The 27,391-nt window shown below is 38.8% G+C and overlaps 1 long non-coding RNA gene across 2 annotated transcripts in view; it reads right to left on the bottom strand.

Annotated features, from left to right (window-relative positions):
* The window catches only part of LOC142358852 (uncharacterized), a 93,873-nt gene that overhangs the window by 35,536 nt on the left and 30,946 nt on the right, over positions 1 to 27,391 (bottom strand). For both annotated transcript variants that reach the window (XR_012761905.1, XR_012761904.1), the window contains exon 2: positions 10,552 to 10,666. This is a non-coding gene — a long non-coding RNA (uncharacterized LOC142358852). The remainder of the gene's footprint in view (positions 1 to 10,551; positions 10,667 to 27,391) is intronic.

Genomic DNA, 27,391 nt, shown 5'->3' on the forward strand with positions numbered 1-27,391 from the left:
AAGAAATATGCTTTTTATGTCCACCTCTGTACACAGAAATTGGGAAGGAGAAAGTATGCAATTCTTTTCTGCTTGTCTTTGACACTATAAATCCACTAGTGGTCTCCAGAAGTCAGGAAAAGTGATCTAAAGGGCTAGAAGTAATAGGTGTCCCCAGCCCAGTATAATAGTTGCAATACCTGCTGCCTCTCTGGCCAGGCTCCACAGTGCTACTGCCTGCATGTTGTGCGTGATAACCACTGCTGGTGAGGAAAACACGATGTTAGGACATCCTTGAGCAATCCCAGCAAAATCCTGTAAAGGCAAGTGAATGGGTGGACTAGCAGCATATCAGTATGAAATGGGTTGGGAACAAGTAGGGTTTTACTGATTTTAGGCTTAAGGAAAAAGTGAAGAAATTAGAGTTTGGGTAGAAAAAATGCCTTCCTTTTGCCTGCAGAACAGCACAGAACATTTTATCTTATTTTTGTGGAAGTTGTTAGGTCTAACTTGTCATTGATTTTCAAGCAGAAAGTGTACTCTTGCTGTACTTCAAAATATCCCTCAATTCTCCAGAGACTTTCTGAAAGAATCCAGCATCCAGCAACCATAAATATCTTTGACTTTTTAATGCATTAAAATATCAATAATTTAAAAGACTGTTCTAGAAGAACTTTAGAAAAGTGCTCTACTGGTTTTAGTGTTATAGCACAATACCCCTTTCTGCATTAAAATATTTGTGTAATTGTTACACCAAGTATCTTTATTAAGCTATTTACTTATTTTTTTCTTTGTAAACCTTTTTATCTTCAACTTTCAGTCGTCAAAACTATTTTCATTAACTGGGAAAGATATTTGCCTCCTGGGAAATTCCCCACAGTGATTCTGAGCTCTGCACACAATTCTGAAGCTTTATATAAGTGAGTTTAATTTCCTTTCAGTTTATTTCATCTTTTACGTTGGTCAGCAATTGTGCTGCCTAAGGGATAGCTCCAAAATTGCCATTAAATAATGAGCACATACAGGGCTGAGATAAGTTATAGGACACCCTACTAAGACTTTCAAGAAGATCTGTAACAGAATAGCTACGAAATAACTTAATGGATTTGGGTTTTAATCTATCCCCAAATGTTCAAAGAAGATGACCTCAGAGTTAAACCTGATAGTTATGAATATATGAAGTTTTACGTATCCACTAAAATTGTATTTTTTATTCTTTTGACATACAAGTAATTAGCTGTCCCTTTTTAAATTTCTGTAACGTTTAGTGGCAGAAAAGATTATAGAGCCAATTACAGTGGCTCCATCCAGATGTTTATATATATACATGTCTGATTGTATAACTGGGAATATTAGTACAACACTAAAAATGTTATGAATCTGAATCTGAATCTGAAAAAAAAAGGAAAGAACTGTCAAGGTTTCTTAAAGCACAATAAAGTTCTATACTATGTGAATCTACTCTTCAGAAGCAGTTAGTTGCTGTAAAATCTTATCTTTATATAGAACAAATCATCTTATATGTGTCTTTATCATTACAATTCAAAAGAAAGATAAAACCACAGTATTTTAAGCTTTTTTAAGAAAGCTTACTAGAGATGGTTAAGAAACAGAGAGCTGTAGATGAATTTCTAGAAAAAAGAGAAAACAAATTTTGCAAAAGTAAATAACTAGTGACTTTCTATCTAAAAATCCCCACCTCCTCAGCTCCAGTTTTCCTTAAACGTAAAAAAAAAAAAAAAAAAAAAAAAAAAAAACCACCACAAAAAGAGCAAGCTCTTCACTCCCATTAGTATTGTTGAGGTCAAGCTATTCTCTCTTAGTAAAAGATTATGATGATTAACCATAGTGGTCTTTCATTAAGGTATGGCACTTGCTTTTAGGGTTTTGCTTTTGCTTTACAGCCTGTATTACCATTCCCTTGGCTTTTATTCACCCCCTTCTTCATAGAATATCTCCAAAGTAAACTTACCCTTCCCTGCAAAGGATTCTTGGAAACGAAGTTGTTTTATTTCTCTGGAAGAAATACTCAGAAAATTTATAACAAGCTGTATGGTATACTTCAGCTTTATTTCCTGCTTGTGCAATTTTATTGGGATCAGCAGAATTTAATGAATTGGCTTTTGTGTCAAGAAAAAAAACAAACTAAACATACAGCACAGAGAATCATATGAATATATTTTTCCAATTCATCTGACAGAAATTCTCATTTTATGTTTTCTCTGTCAAACTACACTTAAAAGAGACTCCAGAAATATGTGTAATTGCCCTTTCATTCAGCTTTTGCCATGTATAAGTAATTCTTTTCCTCATTTCTTTGGGTAACTTTAGTCACAAACATATTGCCTTGAATGCTTACTCTACTGCTTCTAGCATGACACATGTGTGAAGAGAAGTGAAGGATGAAAACTCCGCAATTTTTCAGATCCAGACAGCTGAAAAAGCTATTTCCAGAACTATGTAATCCAAAAGTTCTATGAATACTGGAACTTTGTTTTCACCGTGAAAAATTAATTCCATCTCTATCATTCATCCTTTAATTAGAAGAATAGTTTCTACATTATTTGAAACCTGAAACTTAACCTTCCAAGTAAGTCAATAAACTTTTTGCCACTCAATTCAGTCATTTCAAACCAGATTGCTGCTAGATAATATTTTTTCCCTGGTGATTTCTTATTTGCAATTTATTTCTAAATTAAATACACGATCAATTCACAAAACAAATTAATTCTTGTTATTCCTTACTAAGAGACACTGTGTAACAAATGCATACTTCCAGCCCTGGGCAGAAGCAGCTCATTGTACTTCTAAGCCATCTTTTCCATCTTGCTTTTTTTTTTATAGACAAGACTGAAAGGATTCATTTCTGCCTCATTAATCTATAATTATGAGGCCAATCTATTACAGAAGTCTTTACCTACTTTTTTAATCTCAGCACTCCATAAATCAATACGGAAAGAAAACTTGACTGTGTTTTTCTTAAAATCCAAGCCAGGAGTTGCAGTTAAAATAAGAGTCAATCCAGCTAGTCTTTGCAAACCAGCTATCTACTCTAAGGTATTTATCTAAACTCCCTCAATAATCAATGTATTTCTAGAAAGCAATTTCACCTATTGCAAGATAACTGACAGAGACAGATGGACTAAACAACTCTCCACAAGTATGGAGTTCCATTCATCAAGTGCAGAATGAGTCTAGCTAGCACAGACTAAGTATCTAACTGTAGGTAAGAAAAGTTAGGTGACAAGTCTCTTACCTTAAGTTTCAGGGGCTGCTTGGTATAAAATTACAAGAAGTTAATGTCTTTGTAGGATAACAGATTAAACATTCAAAATTTTAGAAAAGTACTAGTTTCAGATTTTATGTGTATAACTTAATCTTTTGTACCTCTATTATCTCCTTTTATTATTTTGTATTATTTCTTCCTCACCTTCAGCTTTGTTTTGAATTCTGAAGAGTCTCACTTCTTTTCTTGACTAATCTCCCACCTTAAGCTACTCTACACAAATGAGACCAGTAGCCAAGCTCAGCCTACTCTTCAGATCTTTATTTTCTGCCTCACCGCTCCCTTGAGTCTCAGTTCTTTACAATCCAACTTGGCAATGCGGGGCTCCTGGACTCTACAGTCACTTATACTTCCCTCTACAAGTGTCTGTCATCATTCAAGTACACTGACCGGTATTTGTTACAAGGCCTCGGTATTCCCTCATGATGCAAAAGCATGGTTACTACACTATAGTTTCTAGCATACAGATATTTCTTAAGAAATGGTTTCTTGTTAATTAATAAAGAATCTGTGAATTACCAGAGCAGCTGACTGTTAATCTGTAAGTCACAGTAATCAGAATACTTGATATGTATTTATTGCAGTCAGAAAATCTTTTCATTGAACAAAGAGTGTTCAATGTATTTCTATGCATTCCAAAAGAAAGAAAATGTTGCATTTTTATTTAAAAAAACCCAGAACTTAGCCTAATGAAATACTACCTGCAAAAGACTAATTTGACTCACAGTGATGTTTTTCTAAAAGCTAAAATGCTTTCAGTTTCTTCATTAAAATAACATCATATTGATGACTTTAGCTCCCTGTATGTAGTGAAAATGGATTACTCATCTTTATTTCTCAGGTTATTGTTGCACTCATCCTGTAGTCTCAGGCATGAATGAATATACACAGAGTGTAGACCAAATTGAGACCAATCAAGCCACAGCAAGGGTGGCTCTGGTCTCACGTATCTCATACTTTGTTGTTCTTTGAGGTTTTTTTTCTAATACATGAAAGCAAATCTCAGAAACTGGTTTTTTTTTTAAAGATCACAAAACGTCTTTAATCTAATGAAAATATCAGAGTCTATGTGGTTTTCCCACACCAGAAAACAGTGATGTGTCTCACATCTTTTTCAAAGACTGAGTTTAATTCTGATAGTAAAAGGGCTAATAGTAGAGGGGAAAAAGCAAAAAAAAAATTAAGCTCACGAAAAGTGAGTTTCCATGATAAGTATTTAACTTGTCTGGACTATATCCACTGATGTGTGATTCATTTAGACACATGGATCTTCCCAATATATTACACAGATTATCCACAAACAGTGCTGTATTTGTTGCTTATTAAAAAGGACTCCTGAATGAACTTCTAAGTGACATATTATTTAAGAAATCTTTTAAAATTATTTTTGATAGTCACAGTTTCTGTCATTAGTAGGGCACACTGACAAATTATCAATGACATATTTATGCTACGACTGGCATTCCATGCCAGCCAGGATGTATGAGCAAAATATTTGGAAGACAATATGTATACAGTACACTTGTTGTTTGCCATCTGGTTATTTGCAATAAGTTTTGTGTTAATTATTAAGGGCGTGAGGGGGGGGGGGTGTTCCTAAATGGCACTAGTATTTTTGTTGCAATCAGGAAATGCCACAGATCTTTGCTGTTTTGTACACTGCATCTCAATATGACAGCAATTTCATTTTGGGTGGTTTTGAGGCTCAGACATGGCTACACTCCATTGCTTCTGCATTGCCATTGGATGTGAATTGCATTTCATCTTTTTTTGGAAATCTTTTCACCTTTTCTAAAATTAATTCACTGAAAAAGAGAGGGCTAGCATCTTGCTGCAGTAAGGGAGCAAGGCAGGCCAGGGCAGCAGCCACAAGCAGCCCCAGTCCAATGCATCAGGCATCAGTACTGTGGAATGCAACCAGAATGCCTGGCGTACTTAAATTTACTTGTGACTGCTTTGCTGATTGCTATTTCCAAAAGAATCAGACATCCATAACAGCTGCCATATTCACAAATGCATAATACATTTGTGGTGCCTGAAGAGTCACCAAAGGTGCATACATCATGTATCCTGGATTTGACTATGAGTTGCTTGTGAGTTTTCACAGAATCACAGAATGGTAGGATTTGGAAGGGACCTCTGGGGATCACCTAGTCCAACCCCTCTGCCGAAGCAGGGTCACCTACAGGAGGCTGCACAGGACAGTGTTCAGGCGAGTCTTGAATATCTCCAGAAAAGGAGACTCCACTACCTCCCTGGGCAACCTCTTCCAGTGCTCTGTCGCCCTCAGAGAGAAGAAATTCTTCCTAATGTTCAGACGGAAGTTGCTATGATTCAGTTTGTGCCCCTTGCCCCTTGTGCTGTCACTGGGCACCACTGAAAAGAGTCTGGCCTCATCTTCCTGACACCCACCCTTCAGATATTTGTAGGCATTTATTAGGTCCCCTTGCAGCCTTCTCTTCTTCAGGCTAAACAAGCCCAGTTCCCTCAGCCTCTCCTAGTAGGAGAGATGCTCCAGTGCCCTCATCATCCTCATAGCCCTCCGCTCGACTCTCTCCAGTAGATCCTCAACTTTCTTGAAGTGGGGAGCCCAGAACCGGCCAAGTACTCCTGATGGGGCCTCACCAAGGCAGAATCGAGGGGGAGGAGAAGCTCCTTCGACCTGCTGGCCACACTAGTCCTAATGCACCCCAGGATTCCATTGGTCTTCTTGGCAGAAAGGGCACACTGCTGGCTCATGGTTAACCTGTTGTCCACCAGGACACCCAGGTCCCTCTCCACAGAGCTGCTCTCCAGCAGGTCCGCCCCAAGCCTGTACTGGTGCATGAGGTTGCTCCTCCCCAGGTGCAGGACCCTGCATTTGCCCATGTTGAACTTCATTGAGTTCCTCTCCGACCAATTCTCTAGCCTGTCCAGGTCACGCTGAATGGCAGCACAGACTTCTGGTGTATCCACCACTCCTCCCAGTTTTGTGTCATCAGCAAACTGGCTGGTGGTAACCCCTAACTATACATCCACGTCATCGATGAAGAAGCTGAACAAGACTCGGCCAAGTACTGACCCCTGAGGAACCCCACTAGTTACAGGCCTCCAACTTGACTCAGTGCCACTGATGACAACCCTCTGAGCTCTGCCATTCAGCCAGTTCTCAGTCCACTTCACTGTCCATTCATCTATTTCACACTTCCTGAGCTTCTCTAGGAGGGTGGTATGGGAGACAGTGTCCAAAGCCTTGCTGAATTTAAGGTAGACAACATCCACTGCTCTCCCCTCATTTACCCGGCCAGTCATGCCATCATAAAATGCTATCAGATTGGTCAAGCACAATTTCCCTTGGTGAATCCATGCTGACTACTCCTGATAACCTTCTTTTCCTCCACTTGCTTGATGATGACCTCCAGGATGAGGTGCTTCATCACCTTTCCTGGGATGGAAGTGAGGCTGACCAGCCTGTAGTTCCCTGGGTCCTCCTTCTTGCCCTTTTTGCAGACTGGAGTGACAATGGCTTTCTCCCAGTCCTTTGGCACCTCTCCTCTCCTCCAGAACCTTTCAAAGATGATGGAGAGAGGCTCAGCAATGACATCTGCCAGCTCCCTCAGCACTTGTGGGTGCATCCCACCAAGGCCCATGGATTTATGGGGGTACAGTCTGCTTAAATCATCTCTCAGCTGACCCCCCTCAACACAGGGAAGATCCTCCTTTCTGTAGGTTTTCTCTCTTACCTCCAGGGCCTGGGATGCCTGAGGGCCAGCCTTAGCAGTAACGACTGAAGCAAAGAAGGCATTCAGTAAGTTCTCCTTCTCTGCATGCTATGTCACCAGAGTACCCACCTTGTTCAACAGCAGCCCCATGTTTTCCCTAGTCTTCCGTTTTCTGATGATGGACATGAAGAAGCCCTTCTTGTTGTCTTTGACATCCCTTGCCAGATTTAATACCAGCTGGGCCTCAGCCTTCCTCGTTGCATCCCTGCATGCACTGAGAATGTTCCTGTATTCCTCCCAAGTGGACTGTCCCTCTTTCCACATTCCATAGATCTTTCTTTTCCCTTTGAGTTTCTCTAGAAGCTTCATGCTTATCCACACAGGTTTCCTGCCTTCCTTGCTATATTTCTTACTCAGAGGGATGCACTGATCCTGAGCATGGAAGAAGTGATGTTTAAATAGCAATCAGCTCCCTTGGACCCCCTACATTCTAGAGCCCTAACCCATGGGATTCCTCCAGCTAGGTCCTCGAAGAGGTCAAAGTTAGCTCTCCTGTAGTCCAAAGTTGTGATCCTACTTATTGCCCTGCTTCCTCCACACAGGATCCTGAACTCCACTGTCTCATGGTCACTGCAGCCGAGGCATCTTCACATCCTCAACCAGTCCTTCTCCATTTGTCAGCAAAAGGTCCAGCAGCACACCTCTCCTCATTGGCTCCTCCACCACCTGCGTCAAAATGTTGTCATCGATGCTCTGCAGGAACCTCCTGGACTGCGTGTGCCTGGCTGTGTGGTCTTCCCAGCAGATGTCAGGGTGGCTGAAGTCCCTCATGGGAACCAGGACCTGTGATGGTGAAGCTACTTTCAGCTGTCTGTAGAAGGCCTCACTGGCTTCCTTTTGCTGGTCAGGTGTCCTGTAGTAAACACCCACAAGAGTGTCACCTGTATGATCAGGTCCCTCAATTCTTACCCAGAAGCCCTCAGCTCATTCTTCTCCTTCCCCCAGGCAAAACTCGATACATTCCAGTTGCTCTCTCACATAAAGAGCAAGTCCACCACCTCGCCTTGTTGGCCTGTCTTTCCTAAAAAATAAGTAGCTGTCTATGACAGCATTCCAGTCACGCGAGCTGTCCCACCATGTCTCTGTAACTGCAATGTGATCATGACCCTGCGACTGCACACAGATCTCTAATTCTTCCTGCTTATTCTCCATGCCATGTGCATTGGTTTAGAAGCATTTCAGACAGGTAACTGAGCGTGCAGATTTCAATGGTGGGGTGAAAGAGGATCCACCATAGCCACACCCATCTTAAGGTGGTTGGTCTTCTGGTTTTCAGTTTGGGAGGCGGCTAAGGAATATTTGTCACTGCTCTGGTTGGCCACACTTGTTCCCCGGTTGGATGAGGTGGCTTGAGCATTGTGACTTTGGACCCCACCCCCCGAGTCCTTCATTTTAAAGCCCCCCACACCAACTTGGCCAGCCTGCTGCCAAAGATTCCCTTGCCTCTTCTGGACAGGTGGATACCGTCCCTCCCTAACAGGTTATAGTCATTGAAGAATGTCCCTTTGTCATTGAAGAACATTCCCTCCATTTTTGTTACACAGACTGAACAAGACTTTCAGGCAGTAGAAATGCAGTATGTGCTTTCAATATAGAGGAGGTACATCCTACTTTTCTGCAATAGGGATAGGAGCCCAGTGTTTTCTGCTCTGTCAGGTAACTACTTTGCAGTCCATACAATGTGCAGTGGCTTCATGAAAGCCACATTTGTAAAGTATAATGACTGCCTGGTCTATCTCAGCCTGATAAAAACTTACAAGGAGAGCCAAGTCCAAAGCTGAAAAGTTGAAAATGTTTGTAATTCTACTGAAGCTACTGGAGCTACAAGGATTTCTGCTCTTAGACCCATATATTGAATACTTTCTGAATAGAACACAAATAAAGTCTTACTATAAAGAAGTCATAAGATCTAATAATAAGTACTGCACAACAGTACGAGTGATAGCATGACAGCTAGAGGCAAAAGGAAGTGCAAAAGGATAAGTATATGTCTGATGTTTGTGATCTATTAAATACAGTAATTACTGTAGTTGCATAATCTCCTCAATATTGTGCTCTGTATGATAGATAGCCAAGCATTATTCAATAGCATATTTGTGTAGCAGCCTTCTCAACAGCAAAAACAAGTTCATATTTTGAATAAACCTGGAAGCTAGAATCTTCTCATCAAGACAAGTGAAACTCTGAAACTCCAGCAGCAGACAGACTCTACAGTTGTCTGCGGCATTCAAAAAGCAATGACCTTCAGACTCCTTCTTGCATTATGCTAGCTATGAGATTTGAGGACTGCTGGTGCTTTTAGAGTTGTCAGTTAGCTCTGGGAGGTACCTTTTTAAACTTAAGCATTAAATGTTTTCTCTGGAGACCAGTTCAGAAGGGTCTGTTATGAAGTAGATAGGTAAAACCATTACGGCAAACTTTAGTCTCACAGCGATTTGAAGAAATCAACAGAACATAGTAAATGTCACCACATTTCTATGACCAGAATTTACCTGACATTGTTTAGATATGTGGGATACAAATAGATTATTTTTTTCTCTCAGAAGAGTTTTTGCTTGGCAGTAAAACATAGGATTGAACTTCTGATCTAATCTGAAATCAATTGAAAGATTTCAGAAGGCTTTCTATAAGATCCTCAGCTTATATACTCTTTTCAATGCTTAGACAAAGTCTATAGTCTGCCTCCTCTTTCCTAAAATTCATGCAAGAGGACTGACTGTCTTGAGTAAATAATGCACTTTGCAAAAGGTCAGGAAGCCCACACTGAAATGTATGACCTATTTCTGTAGACTGTCACAGTTCTACATAATTACAGTGTGATTACATTCTTTATGCTCCAGCTTTATTTTTTAATTTTAACAATTCAAAATCCAGTATGTTTAACGATGTTGGTTTAAGTATCATTCTCTAGTTTAAAATTTGGCCCAGACATTTCAATCACAAAAGCCACAGAAACTTCCCCATTAATATGCCATTTTTAACATATTCATTCTCAAAAGCATACACGTGAAAAGATGGAGAATAAGTCTGAACTGACTCCTGGCCATGTATCTCTAACGTCTCCTTCTTTCCAGAAATATGTTCAGTTCTGGTATCAGCACCCAGAGATGTGAAAAAGGCAAATGATTCAACAGGAGCCACTCACAAGACAGACTTTCCAAAACAGCCCTACAACCTGAAGGACTTCATCTAACGAATTTGTCTAGGAGGTAATACAACTACCAATTAGAAGGATCTGTACAAAGAAATGATGCAAAGGTTTATTTAATTTATCAGATTAAAACATAAATACATCAAATGTTCACAAGCTACAATTACACAAAATGTAGGCTAGTAGATGGAACAGATGATGGATGTATTATAGTGTTACAACCCACCCACTTGTTCTGAGAGGCTGCTTTGGATCACACACAAGATCTGGCATTGGTGCAGGACCTGGGCTTACAGGTGACTTTATATGAACCTAAAGACCACTATGTATTCATCTATTATTTGACTGACTGTAGACAACATAAATTCAATTACCTGTGAAATACAATTGTTTTTATTTGTTTTTTACTGACAGCATTATAAAGAAAGCCTTGAAGTTTGTAGAAATGTTCTTTTCAGTAGTTCAGCAGTGTGGCAATATAAAGAAAATCTGGAGACAAAGAAGAATAAAATCAACGTTCAATTTTAGCAAGATAAACATTATACAGCTACTAAAGATATAGTTCTTTCCTTGAAAAGTGCCAGTTTGCAAAACATTTGAAAACATGCCATGATTTCTTTTTACTTGAAAGCCTTTAGTGAAAGATGATTAGCTGCAGCATTAAATCACTACATACGTGAACGTAAAATCTCCCATATGGCACAAAGTGCAAGTTTAGAGAGTACGGTGAGATCTTCTGCCAAATGTCTTTCAAATCAACACTAAAATCAGTGCTGGTCATAATTCTAAGCTCCAGCTATTTATCCATCAAATGTAGCCCTAAGGACTTGTCACTGGAACTGATCACAATCATCGCTATGTTAGTACTTTGAAATGGTTTGAGAAGAGAGGCTTTTTAAAAAAACAAAAACAAAAACAAAAACAAACCCACAAAAACTACCATAAACGTGTCTCGTAAACTAGCCACTCTATTACACATTCAAATGTTTTGTATTTATTGTTTCCATTTTCTGCCTCAAATGGTCTATTAAATAATACTGGGTTAGTTTTTTTCTTCCATGATTGGATTACCTAACTGTAAACTATTTTGAAAGAAGTGAAATGGATAATTTATCTGAGTTTGTATCTCAAGGAGATAAAATGAAGACAGCTTGCAAGATAGAGATGATGAGTGATACAATGAGAGGAGAAAACCAGACCCCAAGAAATTTATAGCATTTAAGTCCAGTCTTTCTCTTCAGCAAAGAAGGCTGACAAGTATTTAAAAATATATAGGTTCTTTCTTGATAGAAAAAGAAAAAGACACACAAACTGTCTTTCTGGACAATCAAAGCTCCCTTGTCATATCTTTAGAAAGTAAATGCACTGCTGTATTCTTGCAGAATGTATGTGACATCATCTTTTATTCTGACTTTGACTTTTAAAATTGTACTTTACATTACCTTCATTTAAAAAGAGGTAAAGACAGAACAAGGACACAACAATACTCCTCACAGCTTCAGAAGTAACATTTACTAATAATGTGGTTTTAGTTCCACTGTGAATAGCCTAAGTAACAAGTTTGGAAGCCTTAGGTTAGATATTAAGAAAATCTTTCCATTCACCGTTGACCTCTGGAATAGCGTACACAGTTAGGGTATGGAATCGCTGTCACTGAAGATATGGAAGATTAGGTTAAACAGACATCTCCCAGAACATTTTCAAGCTTAGCCTGGATAAAAGAGTTAACGTATAATTTTTTTCCAAGTACCTACGTAAAAGTTAAAAAAAAAAAAGAGGAGGAGAGTAGAGAGGTGAAGGAGGAGACAAAACCTGAAAGTCTTTGAAACAAAAAATTGAAACTTTCTGGTCCACAAAGTCAAAATGGACCATTTCAATCATTTTGACAATCCAATCTTTTTATTTCTCCACATGAAGTTTTAAGTCGAGATGTAAAAATAACCCTAAAAAATTCGTGGAAACCTAACTATTGTATTAAATATCTACATTTTGACTAAATTACAAACAGAAGAAAAATGGCGTGCGAGGAGTAAAGTTTGGATAGCACCTATCCCTGTACCTTTTCCAACTCACTTCAAATACCCACTCCCCAAGGTAAAAACTAATTCTCTTCTCAGTCACATTGTTGCCATCGTAGTTAGGGCAGTAGATGCATTTGAAATGCTTACTTTAAGGGAAAATTAAAGCTTTTGACTAAATAAAAACTAACCCCTGAATACTGGTGTCACTATCACAAGACATTCTATAAATGTTCAGAGAATATTTTCACATGGAACAATGACTGGAAAACAGCTGCTATTAAAGTTTCCCATATGGTAGTCTCATATAGTGATACAAAATTAAATGAATATTTATGACATGGTCTGTAGATATTTCATTTGTCAACTGTTTTTGTTATGTAAGAGGCAGAAATTCAGTTTCAAATTTTTAAAATCACCCTTCTTGTCAATTCCTTGTTCTGGACATCTTTCTCACATACTCCCAGATCTATGATAATTCTTCAAACAGAAGAGCACCTCTGAGCCTCTGGTTTGTTTACTGCGTATATTTCTTTTAAAAAGTCAAATTGCTCTGTAGTCCACATCCAAATTCAAAATGTAAATGCTTTTCTGTTTTTTGTTTTTCCTTCTAGAGCACACAGATACTGTTGATATTTAAATGAGTATTTAAATTATTAAATATTTGATATTTAAGAGTAATATTTTACTCACAAGATGGCTTTCAGGCCTTAATCAGTCCATTGTGTAAGCAGCTCACTGTAAAACATAAAATTTGGAGAAAAATTTCTTTGGATTACCTTTCCATAAGAAAGGTTTCACCTTGTCCCAATTAACATGGTAGACAAAAAGAAAATTCTGCTTTATAGGGTGACTCGTCAGTTTGGGTTTTAAGCTTAAGGCAGAATTACAAACTTTTCCCACTATACATGTTATTTGAGCTAAAAATTTTTAATAGATATTTCAATATTGAACTGTGAATTCTGCTAGGTTTAAAACCTAACAGTCTAAGTTAAAGCAGGTATTATTTTACAACCAGCTTCTCTTCTCATCTGCAACTACTGCAATATGAACTGATGTTAAAAAAAGTTTTAATTGAACTGAAATTGCCAGCAATCAAGGAGAACTATTTGTCCTTTTGAAACGAATTAAAAGCAATTATTTTAGTCCCAACTCTGCTCATCTGCCTTTCTTTTAGTTGAAGGAAAATGAAGCAGAGAATCAGTGACAGTTGTATATCCAGCTTCCAAGCCTGTAGCACACCATTCCAGAGAGTATATTACCTGCCTGATTTGTCCACAGTCCTGTACCATGTGTCTGAAACACTCACCATGGAATCACAGAGCATAATAAGTGGGGTCTGGACACAATTTTGTAGGAGTAAAGGAGATGACTGAAGTACTGGGATTGCAACTTCTTAGCAGAAAAAACCAAAACAATGAGGTAGCAGTTGAGGGGCATCCATGGTAGCGTAATATCTGCAAACCATCTCTAAAAAAAGCTTAGCTGGATTTTTTTTTACATCAATGTACTTGTGGAGTGATCAGACTATAGTAGAACATTTGGCCTGATTCCTGTACACAGGCCAGGATGGTAAAAAACACTGCTTAAAGGTACTCAATAACATGTGTCTGCACTATTTTAGGAGTACTCCCAACGGATGCTCTGATGAAGTTTGTTCAGTAACTGTTAATATTTTAAAGAGACTGGTAGGTAAAGAAGGAGAAGCTGAAGAAAAATAGTAATGGCTTAAGAGAATAATGTGTTATATGCTGTACATGCTTCACACCCTTCATTATTCCAGGGAAAAGAGAAAAGCTCTCACAAAAAAATAAAAAGAAAAGTGTCCTACATCCTCTTCTCTTTCTGGCAAGATCTTTCCATTTAAATTGTTTATAAATTATCATAAAGTAATCCCTTTATGGCTTACTGTATATATTTGTAAAGCAACATTTACTTCATCCCATGAGACAAATTCCACAAATATATCTTGATTAAAATTGTGCTTTTGTCTCCTGCAAAAGATGAGTGATCTCATTTGTCTAAGATTTCACTTACTTTGTTTTGCAGTGTTTACTTTTGGCTGTCATTATCACTGCAACTGGCTGATTTAATGGCATAGCTCAAAAATGTGGTCCAAAATCACAGCTTTTTATATAGAAGTTTACATTTAGCAGTCTCTTCCTATGTTTGCATCTCACGGGGGCTGCTCATGATCCATACTTATTAAATGAGTATCAGATACCTGTACTAAAACTGACACATCATGAACTTGTCCATTGATATCTGTGTTTTGGTCTTCCATGACTCAACCTAGAAATGTGCATATCAACATGTAGATAAATGACTCATGTTCCTTGAGCTACCACACATAACTCACACATAATTGAATTTGCATTTGTCTATTTGCAAAACATGTTATTTAGAGTGTGCTCGTCCATTTTTACCTTTAAAATCTTTTTGCTGAATGGTGTGAGACATTGTACTCCATAAATGGCACCATGAGACAGCTCCAAACTAAGACAGTTACACTTAGGTGCCTACCTACTCTTCTCTAGCTCTGATTGTAATCAATAGAGATATCTAAACAATACAAGCAGTACAGCCTCAAGAGCAATTCAGCTCATGCCTGATATGTCTACCAGCATCTGAAAGACTTTCTCATCTAACTCGTACACCAGCATCCACCTGTAAACACCTAAATTTAAATCTTTCAAACTGGATAGGATACACATAATATTAATTCAACAGGGTTAGTTCTTCTCATTGTATTCTGTACCCAAAACCACCCATTCTTCTGTTTACTGCACCTCCTCTGCCTAATGGAGACCCACTTAACAGTGTTTTACTTCACATCTGCTGTGGATGTCTTCTACAGCAACTTCCATGACATACTGAATCTTCTGACTCAAAGATCCAGAATTGCTGTACCTCTCAGTATAAAAACTCAGGAAAAGTTTAAGTGTTAGAAATAAAATAAGGTGACTACTTTCACTTTTTAATGTTTGCACATTCTTTGTAGTAATCGTCTATATATTGCTGTCAGCTCTTGCCACCTACATGAGATATTTAACAGTAAATGACAGAAAAAGAGATAAACAGCAATGGTAAGTAGGTCATAAGATCACAGAAAGTTGTGCTGGATTTTGCCTGAGTGCTTCCTACCTTTAAGTTTTGCTGGGTTCTGAGTAACTACTAAGATGCAATGTAGCAAGGCATGCTTCTTGTCAAGCCTTCTGAGCACCCTGGAGCACTGACTCCTCTGTAAACAGAGGCTGGCACCTCACCAGATCACAGGAGACACCTCTCTGTTGTGATCAGTTAGAATTAGAAGAATGACATTTTATCACAATATTTCACATTTTTGTTCACTTTCACCTGTTCTTTCATACTTCTAAGTCTGACTGGCTCTTAATGAAAAGAAGAGACAGCAGACAAGTGTCAGACTATCTTTCTGCCTCCCACAAAGAATTAAAGTCATATACAATCACAATAATCTATTGAGCCCTACTAATGTGACAGGTAATGCAAAGGGTGGACCTAACTATCACAGAAGTCTCAAATAAAAATACACCTCTTGCATCTTAACCAAAAGTTTCTGTGACTACCAATACTAACATAAACACATACTTATTCTGCTGTCCGAAATGAGTTCATTTTTCTTTTCACTCTATCTAGTTCCATAGAACCACACTTACCATGAGAAAAAGACTCTGTTCTTTGCTTTACTGCATTAAAACTTGTTTACTATCTCCAATCCAAGGCTCAGCTCCTTGGTCAAGAACTAGTAGTCAGAATATATGTAATTTCAGCGGTAAAATGAGCACATTAGCATGAAAATTCCATGGACCAAAGCACAGAACTTGGATTACGCTAATTTTACAGAGCCTCCTTTCAGAGCAGGATCCCCTCATTTTGTACTGGCCCACCCAGTAACACAAACTAATGCAAAACTCTAGCTGACTGGGAATGGCTGCTGAAGATCTGGAGAGAATTAGAAAGAGACACCAAAGATCCCATTTGTAACGAGATTTTAAGTCAATCCAGGCCATAAAAAGGAAGGAAAAAGAACCTTTATCAATTTCACAGAACCACAGAATGATAGGGGTTGGAAGGGACCTCTGTGGGTCTCCTGCTGAACCCTGCTGCTGAAGCAGGGTCACCTACAGCAGGCTGCACAGGACAGCGTCCAGGCGGGTCTTCAGTATCTCCAGAGAAGGAGACTCCACTACCTCCCTGGGCAGCCTGTTCCAGTGCTCCGTCACCCTCAGAGTGAAGAAGTTCTTCCTCATGTTCCTCAAGACGGAACTTCCTATGCTTCGGTTTGTGCCCCTTGCCCCTTGTGCTGTCACTGGGTACCACTGAAAAGAGTCTGGCCCCATCCTCCTGACACCCACCCTTCAGATATTTATAGGAATTTATAAGGTCCCCTCTCAGCCTTCTCTTCTTCAGGCTGAACAAGCCCAGCTCCCTCAGCCTTTCCTCGTAGGACAGATGCTCTAGTCCCCTCATCACCCTCATAGCCCTCCGCTGGACTCTCTCCAGTAAATCCTCATAATTCCTGAACTGGGGAGCCCAGAACTGGACACAGTACTCCAGATGGGGCCTCCCTAGGGCAGTGTAGAGGGGAAGGAGAACCTCCCTCGACATGCTGGCCACACTTTTCTTAATGCACCCCAGGATCCCATTAGCTTTCTTGGCAGCCAGGGCACACTGCTGGCTCATGGTCAACTTGTCGTCCACCAGCACACCCAGGTCCCTCTCCACAGAGCTGCTCTCCAGCAGGTCAGCCCCAAGCCTGTACTGGTGCATGCGATTGTTCCTCCCCAGGTGCAGGACCCTGCACTTGCCCTTGTTGAACCTCATCAGATTCCTCTTTGCCCAACTCTCCAGCCTGCCCAGGTCACACTGAATGGCAGCACAGCCTTCTGGTATATCCACCACACCTCCCAGTTTTGTGTCATCAGCAAACTTGCTGAGGGTACACTCTAACTCTTCATCCAGGTCATTGATGAAGAAGTTAAACAAGACTGGACCAAGTAGTGACCCCTGGGGGACACCACTAGTTACAGGCCTCCAACTAGACTCAGCGCCGCTGAGGACAACCCTCTAAGTTCTGCCATTCAGCCAGTTCTCAGTCCACCTCACTGTCCATTCATCTAGCCCACATTTCCTGAGCTTCACTAGAAGGATGTTATGGGAGACTGTGTCGAAAGCCTTGCTGAAGTCTAGGTAGACAACATCCACGGCTCACCCCTCATCTACCCAGGCAGTCATGCCATTGTAAAAAGCTATCAGATTGGTCAGGCTTGATTTCCCCTTGGTGTATCCATGCTGACTACTCCTGAAGTTACTCGCAGATGCAAGGCAAATGAGGGAAAGTCCAGTTCAGGGAGTTATTGAGAACATGCTATTCCTCTTGAGTCACTGAGTATCAGCGCACTGAAGAGCATTCCCTACTGATTTTTCCTCATTGCACTGAGGAAAATGTGATCTGCCAAGTAACATCTGTCTAAAAATAATCATGAAATACCCTGAATGCCGTCATTAATGTTTCTGATGTCTGTTGTGGCTTGATTTTGCAACAATCTGTATATGCAAGCTTTTATTACCAGCAGTAAACCCAGATCTTACTATGTGTCCATCACCACATCTTCTACTGCAGCTGTGTGTTGTATAAATGCCTTTCCTCTTCTCTTCCTTTCTGAAAGGCAGCAATACCAGATATATACTTGGAATAAAGCCTATTTGAGACAAAGGATACAAAAATTTGAAAAAGCAGCAACTCATCTGAAAAACTGTTGAAAAGGTGATTTTAAACCAACTCCCAAACTTTGAACAAACTCTAATAAAACCTTCTGAGTAAAGTGGAAAGGATTCTAGAAATCCAATACATACATTTAAGCTGCTCTTAAGCAGCATATACTCCTAGTCTGAAACGATTATCTTCCTGAGCTTTATTTCTAGTCACAGCCCCAGAATCTAGTGGCAAAAGCTGGACAGATCTCAAACGTTGTTTGAAACATATTAGAAGGAAGAGAAGAGATATTTTGTCACTGAAGAGATATTACCTGACCATTACCCGACCATTACCCTTACTTTCTTTTCCTGACATTGCTTGTTCATGCCTTCATGCCCCATTCATTGATTATTGCCTATAAGGGGTGATGTTCCTGAAGCTGTCCTGGATCAAACAGGAAGAAAAGGTTTGGAACACAGAAGGAAATTTAGTCACGAACACATCATATTACACATATTTTTTGTGAATCATTACACTGATTTCCCATAAAGTCAAAAATAATGTTGAAAGTTTGCTTTTCACCTACAAGGTCCTTCATGGATACAGCTCATCTTATTGAACTGATCTCTGTTCCCCTTGAATTCCACTTCAGGCTATGAGTCTTTATTGCCAAAATGGTTGTAGACTGTGGGTCAATGGCATTGCCTGACAACTTGTCGATGCCAGAGGAGGATTTCCTCAGACTCATGTGTCAAAGACCTAAGAGCTGACAAAAGGGAATAATGTGACTTGAACTTTTCTTCTTTTATCAGATGGCCCAACACTCATATCAACTGTGTGACACCTGGGGTGAAGGAAAAGCTTCACAGCCAGATGCTGCTTCAGTTAAAGAACAAAAGGCCACCCATAAGCACGTACTAATCTCCCCGCCCTGAGGATCTGCCGAGACCGCATCTGAGGACACATCATGATATGCCAAGAGCCAATTGACACATAATAATTGACTTAGTCCCACTCCACCAAGAACTGTCAAAGATATTTCAAAAAGTATTAAAATAGCACTTGAAAACCCTCTTTTGAAGGAGTTGTTTAACAAAAACGTTACTTGACCGACAGGTTGATGGGCTTGAATGGCTATTTCCATCCAAGAAGGGACACCTTTTTGGTAAGAGTCTTGCCTCCGAATTTGTTGTACATATCTCCAGGAAAACATTATTAACTAAAGCACTGAACTATTACCTTGAGCTCAATTTTTGTAGACAGTGCATTTACCAATGACAATCCCCAATCTGTGATACCTGTCACTTGACTAAATTACCTATTGTTTCAACTTTTCAAAACTGTCTCAGCACAAGCCAGGAGGGCTCTGACAGGCAAGTGGCTACATGCTTCACCCCTTGCACATAAACTGTTGACCAAATCTGAGACTAGGAGTGTATTCAGCCGCACCTAGGCTCCTCTGTCTGAGAAGAAGTTTAGAAAGCAAGACTCTGAACCTCATGATCAATGGGAGTTCTTTCCCTGCTTGCCACTTACCAGACTCCTTGAAACCCTTTAACCCTTTAACCTGAGACAAACATACCCTGACTTTTATAACTAGGAAATAAATACTGAATAGGAATGGCATATTCCAATTCACTAGTTGTCCATTTAGCTAGTGCAGTAGTAGATATGCCCCTCAGATGCACACAAGCCAAACTTAATCATATGGAGTCACCTAGTCACAGCTCAGAGACTTGATGCATTATCAAAGACTTTATTAATTATTCCCTCAAGGATCTTTCATTCTCTATTCAGTACCTTCCTCTCTACTGCTCTGACTTTATCAAAGCTAGGAATAGGACCTCCCTCTCTGTGTTGTTAAGATCAATCTTCTTCAATCTCAGAAAAACTCTTCCTTTCAAATGCACCTATTTCAGACGGTAGTGAATATGAACATCATCATATTCTCAGGAGCTAAGTTACGAACATACTTTCACATGCCTTACAGTAATGTTTTTAAATAAAAACTTACAACAAGTAAGAACTTGTCTAAAGTTAGCTCCAAAATAAAGTGGATTTCTGTGTAATGCCTTAGACTTCCATATTTATTTACAATTTCTAGTTGCAACTCCAGAATTCAGTAAGAAAGGGGTCATAATAAGGTTCTAATTATTGTGTGAAAAACAGGTGGAGAAACTATTTATTCTTTTTTACTATTTATTTGTTTTCTTTGAAAAATAATCAATTAGTAAACAACAGAAATCAATTCATTTATGAAAATGAAAAGCGCCAGGTCTGTACTTATGCAGTGTTGTCCCATCCCCCTCAGCTAGAAAGGAGAAGGTGATCTTTTTAATTCTCTGCACTGTACTGAAGAATGACCAAGAGGCTTGATTAAAAACAAAGCTTTACTTGGAATGGCAGTGGAATTACAAAAGATGATAATTTTACAACTTCATAACACTACTTTTAGTGCAGGGGGGTTGGAAACAGGTATCAACTTGGCAAGGGTTTCAACAACACAGTGTCTGATTTCAGAAAACCACAGAATATAGCAGGTTAACAAACTTACAACTTTACCCTTGTGTGCCCAGAAAATCAGAGGTGGATAAGAAAAAGAAAGGAGAGATAAGACAATAAATAAGAGAAAAGATATCACCACCCTTGGACCCAGTGCTAACCTCTGAGCTGATGGTCAGGGTCCTCCGGTGGTGGGCGCACACCTTGTGGTCATGGCTTTCTGGTAGTGGACATGCACAGCAAGGGGCTGCACCCTGCTCCTTTTGTGTCCTTTAGGTACCTGTCTCATAGCTTCCCTAAAGTTGTCAAAAATGAGACAGTGGGTGTGGGGAGAGTCTTGGTGGTCTCAGACTCTCCCCACCCTCCAAAGGCCAGTGCCTAACTTCCTTGCCTATGTGACATAAGTGGGGTTTGCAAGCCGGCACCCTGCCTCCATGGGGTTTCACTCATCTTCCAAACTCTCTTATCAAGATGAGCATGTTTCCAACACACAATGCCCAATTTAGGAATTTGCTTAATTCATGCATCTGTATCAATTTCTTAGGATGGATGTTTGCAACAATTGTCCACCACAGCCTACGGATGTTTGTGACAACTTTCTCCCTGGCCTGGGGCTGCCCAAGTGCCAACAACCTAAAAGGCAAAATTCATTCCTATGTGAGATCCAGACACAAGGTTTCCTTGCCAGTTCTATTTTTTGCTACTACCATAGCCCATCTTTTCAGAGAAAGTCTAAGTAGATTCCAAAGTTAATTTTGTGGTCTTTCTCCAGTCATGCATTTACCATATGTGGAACATTAGAAGTTGACTGAAGTGCTTGTTATCAAGCTTTGGACATGTGTATCTAGGGTCTCAAACAATACAGAATCTTACCTAGGATTCACTATTAGTTAATGCTGTGCAACAGTTTCATATTTCCAATGAGGTGTTATGAAAAGAACAAAGAAAAAGCAGGAAAATTAGCAAAATATAGCAATATAATGTAACTCATTAGCACAAAGAATGTAATTAAAACAATGGAGAGCTTTTCATCACCAACAAGTTAAATATCTCCTTAATACATAATGGTGAGAAGTTGTAACATCCCATAGACAATCTAGAGGAACATTTTGCTCCAAGATGACAAATAAAATCATCCGGAGCATCCATCATTTTTAAGACACACAAGAAATCCAAACAGTGGAGAAAAGTGCTGCACTGTGCCCTGGTGGACAAACACAAATAAGTCATTTGTATTCTGATCAGTTCAAATAGCCTAATTAAGGAATTTCCCCATTTTTTTTAGTGCAAAATGTGTATAAAACGATCACATAGTTTCCAGTATTTAAAATTTTACATTCATACATTATTTCAGGGTGGGTTTTATTACCTTTTCAGTCGCATACACTTTACCAGGAACATCTGAAATTCTGTGTCGGTTAACTGATCGTCATGATCTTGAGAATGGGGGGATTCTGCTCACTCTTTGGATGATGTTCTGCTGCATTTCTCTGCAAATTTTCTTTCAGTTATAACTGTCCTTATTATAAAATGCATGTAGGATGGGAAGAATGACGAGACCACAAATACGTAATTGGAAGAAGGGCAAGCCAGGAAGATGCTAAAGAATGCTTTGTCTAATACACTGAATATTGGCTAAATGAAAGCTGCCAATGAAAATTTAAAATGCTCTCCTACACAGTAATGAACTAAATGAAACATTTAAGGAAATAACACAGAATAACCCTATGGTCTACTTCTTGCTCACAGACGTTTACTGGATTCTGGGACTGAAGGTACTTTCGTATTCTTGTTCATCATTCAGACTTGCAGAGAGGTGTTTGCCCTTCCTTTTCAAAAGAAAAAAAATTTAAGAAGAGGCAGGATTTCTTAGATGAGGTACAGCACTTTGCCAATACAATAATCTGGGTTTTGGGAACATAGCTAGTACCATCACTTTAGTATATTTAGTCAGAAACTCTGTATCACACTGGGTGAAACCAGTAGCTCCAGTTCCCGTGCTGCGCAGTGCACATCTACGGTTCATGTTTTAGTCACATCATAGCACCACACCAGAGCATCTTCCTTAAAAAGTAATTTTGAGGATCTGTAGAGCACATAACATGTCCACCATCTTCAGAGACATCAGCTTTGAGACCTTAACTTGTAGGTACTGCAGTACCACTCAAGAGAAATTATCTCACTCCAGAGTAAGAATCAATAAGGCAATAACAGAGCCAGATCATTTACAATATCAAGACATACGTGCTGGCTGTGATGACCAATTTGTTTCACTGGAAGGAGCTTTCATGGCTATATCAAAACTGGAACAAATAGCATGTATTTAAGTGCCAGGTTTATCACAAGTATAAAAGACATTATTCTAACTCAATGTCTCTTGAGTAAAAGGTCGTTAAGAAGCTTAGCTACTGCAAACACCTCCTTTTACTTTTAGAATTCTGTCTTTATTGCTTGATGCATATTGATTTATTGAGAAGTCCAGATGGTTACTATCCACTTGGACAAGTCAGCTCACAAAAATCTTGAAATCCATTTTGAAATACCATATGGACTATTTTGTTGTTGAAAAGCAAGCCAGTTTGGGGGTTTCTTAGAATGAGAAACTAATCCTTTTTCTCAATGGGGAAAAACAGACAAACACATAACTATTTTGGGAGCCAAAATCAGTATATGAAAGTGTGGGTCCTTATATTCTGTACAGATTATCTTTGCTCTGTGACCATATACTTGAAAGTAAAATTAAGGTCTGATATAGACAAAACTGCCACTATACTTTTGTCTGAAAACCTAACAGAGTCCAACACATACTTATTCATGTATTCATGTGAGTAGAGTGAATTGATTTACTAGTGTCTGTTTAATCCTTTAAATATCACCCTTCCTCACAGTGTGCTACTTCATTTGATTTTGGTTTTATTTCTTAGATGGATCACATTGTGAATGTCAATTTTGTCAGATGGACAGGAATTTTTGTAATTTTGGGACAATTTCCAGCTACAAGATTTACAGCTGGCAGAGAAAATAGCTATGTTTCTTTTTAAACTGTATTTGGTATTGAAAGAAACTGCTCAATTATTAGCAGTATAACTTTAAGACTTTAAGCCACAGACCGGTAATTTTCCTAACGGAATTTAATGGGGTAAGAAGGAAAGTCTTGCAGGTTGAATGAAATGTATCTGTACAAGACTCAACTTGATATAAAACATTTTAAACTGTACATTAAAATGCATTGCCTTTCAGCCACTAGAATAGAAACACTGTATAAACACCCTTTCAAAATGTTCATTTTTCTGCCTTTTAAAGAAGAGCTGTTTCAAGTTGCAAGTGCCAGCCATGGAAAAAGCCATTTCTTTAATGGGCAGATATTCACAAAACATAAAGTCCTAATAAAAGAAAAGAAGATAAAGTTTCTTTCTGAAAGCTGGAAAGCTGTTAATTGTGGTAGTAAAAGAAGAAAAAATAGAGAGAATTTGTTGTTCCTTTATTTTTTTGGTGAACAAGAAATAATGTCATTGATGTTTGTCACTTATTATAGTGAAGTCCAACTTTCCGATGCTTTAGCCTTCCTCGTGCCTGTCTTAGTGTGTGAACAGGGGCCTGAGGCAAAGCACAGGTCATATAATGACTTGGCAGTTCTTCAGAAGGGCTAGCCAGCAGTCCAACACTCAGATGCTTGTACTACTATGAAATGCACAGTTGAACTAACATCACACCTGTTCCAGAGGAGTACTACTTTGAGAAATAATTATTTCTATTTGCTCCCTATTGTATTTTTTCTTGTGGTTTTTTTTCCCAATTATTATCATTCATCAACCTCAGAATATAAAACAGTATGAAAATCCAGAAGAGTAATTGATGGTAAAATTATCTTGTGTTTTTATCAAGTAAACCAACATTTATTAGTTCAGTACTGAGAAAACTGTAAGCCATAATGAGATAATTTCAATAAATAAATACATTTTGCCACACATTTACGTTCACTCTCTAGACTTTGATTGCACTACTATAAATGTCTTCAAGGATCACAACAGAATGAGGCCAGGGGGAATAAGGAGTAGGAGTAGTGTCTGGAAGCAAATACTTAAATATAAAATAGGGACTAGAAAATTTGTCTTCATTCATTTTTGTGTCTTACATATTCAAGGTCTATATGAACCAAAGTCAGCAGTTCATGGTTAGCAATCCTTCCCATATATTGGTTCACTGGTCAGGAATCACAAAAACCATCTGCGGCCACTTTAGAACTTTTACAAGTCAGCAAGTCAAATTATGGCATGTGTAGAGTATTTCACTTTTTTCTCATTATGTATGGTGTAACTCTGGATGCTATTTAGGTATGATGACACTGCTCCTCTATCAAACTTTTTCTGAAAAGGAAATAGAAAAGGTATTTCCCCAGAACATATTGTATATTTTTTCACTATTTGATAGAAATGGCCTAAATGAAGAAAAAATCAACATAAAAAAAAAAATTTAAGGAAAAGTATGTAGTTTAGATACAGTTTTCAATATGTAGGATGCTAAAAAGCTCTAGAAGTGCTGGAGTGTTAATACAGGGTCAATGAGATTGAATCTAGTTGCCTTAAAATCCTTTTTCAGCAGAGGAAACACATCATCTGTCACTGTCATTAAGCCCATTTTATTATCTCAGTTGGATTTCAAAAGCCACATTCAAAAATGTTTCATCTCTTGAAACGTTTTCGGTCTTTAACCACTGTTGCTGTGTGCAGAAGAAGAATCCACTGCGTATCACACAGTGTGTCTGTAAATTTAGGCTTGAAACTTCAGCTCAATGACCTATGTATTAGAAAGCTGCCACCACAGGATACAGCTTGAGTGTCCAAAGGTTTATGGCCAGCGTCTAAACGAAGCAACAAGCATACGGATCTTCTTACAAAGATGCTATCTTCCTCTTCTGTGCTGTGAAATATCCACTGAATGTAACCTGGGAAAAGAACTGAACAGCATTGAGGAGCAGAAAATCGTTAATAAATACAAGTGCAAAAATACAGAATAGAAATTCTGTATTGATACAAAAGTCGTAAGTGCATCTGTGCTGCAATTGAGACTTCATTTATGCTTTTGTTGCAGACATCTGGAACACAGTTACGACAGGGGCAATGCAAATCTGACCCACCAGTGCAATCTTCCAATACATTGTAATACACCAATACATTGTAATCACTGATTCCAAACACTCGTGACAGGTTGTCTGGAAGTACCTTCAACAAACATCTGGCCTGGAGGCAGCCCTGCATCCATTTTGTGATATTTTTCTTGTATACTAGCACAAAAGGCCAACTTAATTGCAAAGGATCAAGACCTAGAGGTAAATGTGAAACATTGTTACTTTTTCTCAGTGCAGCTATCCTGACACAGCAGACAGTAATCCTGTTCTATGCTACATGGCTCTCCATAGTGAGGAAAGCACTGTATTCACCACCCATACACAGCTTGTTATGCAAATAAACCCTGTGCTCTAATCTAAGTCAATGAGACAAAGAACCTTTTCCTTTGCATGAACAATTCCCTGAAAAACCCAATATATGCTAAAAATAACTTGTTTTTTACACATTTGAAGCTGCATCAACTCTTCTGTAAGCCATCCTTAATCTCAATTAAAAAGTACTGTTGTTGCTTCAACTCTGACAGGTCCTACAGAGTGCCAGCATGCTATAACTAATGCAAAATAATTTTCTTTCTCTTCACTTTCTCACTACCTATCACTCTCAAAAGTCTCCTATCTCTTCAAAGTTTAAAAAGGTTAGTTAGGTGACCCTGCTTCGGCAGGAGGGTGGGACTAGATGACCCACAGAGGTCCCTTCCAACCCCGAACATTCTGTGATTCTGTGATTCTGTGGGTTTTGCAGTATGCTCTAAGAGCCCACAATAGAAGAGAGAATCCTGTACTGAAGGCACATGGATTGTATGGAAAGTACCATACCACAAACCTCTGCTTCAGTTTCAAGAGAGTCTGAATATTGTCAGCATTTGCCTGGTATGGCCCTTTATATTTCCGTTGAGTTTACAGGTTTGTCAAGTTTACTTGCCATTCACAAACATTACATATATTTTTTTCTCCTATAAGCAGTCTTCTTCTGTACAACGGAATTTGTTTGACAAATGTTATATGGCCAAGATCTCAAGAAACCTGTTGTGCATTTTACAAGCTTAAATTCTTCAGATAATGTTTGCGAATGAGATAAAATTTCCAGACTGACTTTTTCTTCAGTTTTCCTGAAAATACGTACAAAAAGAGATTTTAAAATGAACTAACTTAAGGTATATTGCAAACTAGGAAGTGCACATCAGTTTTCTTCTTTAAAGACTGTCCTTTCAGATATTTTACTGCATACAAGAATTCTATTTTTAGATTAAACTCTCTGTTCCTCCTTGTCAGGCTTGGTATTACCTTAAAGTACATTTGCTGTTTCCATTGATTTCCATTATCAATCACTTAATCTATTTTAGAAATTGTAGTTGATAAAAAGGTAATTAAAAAAAAAGGTAACTACAGACCATTGTTTGGTTCAAGCAAGTCTGAAAGGCACTTTGGACTGTATCTTAAAAACTATAAAACTGTATGCAAGAACACTGAACAACATCATTAAAGGGAGAAAAAAGAAAGTAATAAACATACAGAAGTACAGCTGCACAGGTATATAGGATGGCTGCAAAGCTGTAAAAAATAACCTAATATCAGACCAATCCCTGTAAATCTACTTTGCTCAGCCTCTTTTTCATCTGCTCAACTGTGTTATAATAAGAGCTTTCATATGGTGACCATGCAAAAAAACCACCAATTTTTTCACATAAACAAACAGTCTAAGCTTAGCAGAGGAAAGCACAGAAGGCAGTAAGGTAACAGTTGTGAGCCCAGCTATCAACAACTACAAATATTTTTTTTTAATATGTTGCTCCAGCTACATACAAGACTATATAAAATATTCTGACCTGCCCCTGACAAATTATTGT

Source organism: Opisthocomus hoazin, chromosome Z (assembly GCF_030867145.1).
Source record: "Opisthocomus hoazin isolate bOpiHoa1 chromosome Z, bOpiHoa1.hap1, whole genome shotgun sequence".
NCBI classification, from domain to species: Eukaryota; Metazoa; Chordata; class Aves; order Opisthocomiformes; family Opisthocomidae; genus Opisthocomus; species Opisthocomus hoazin.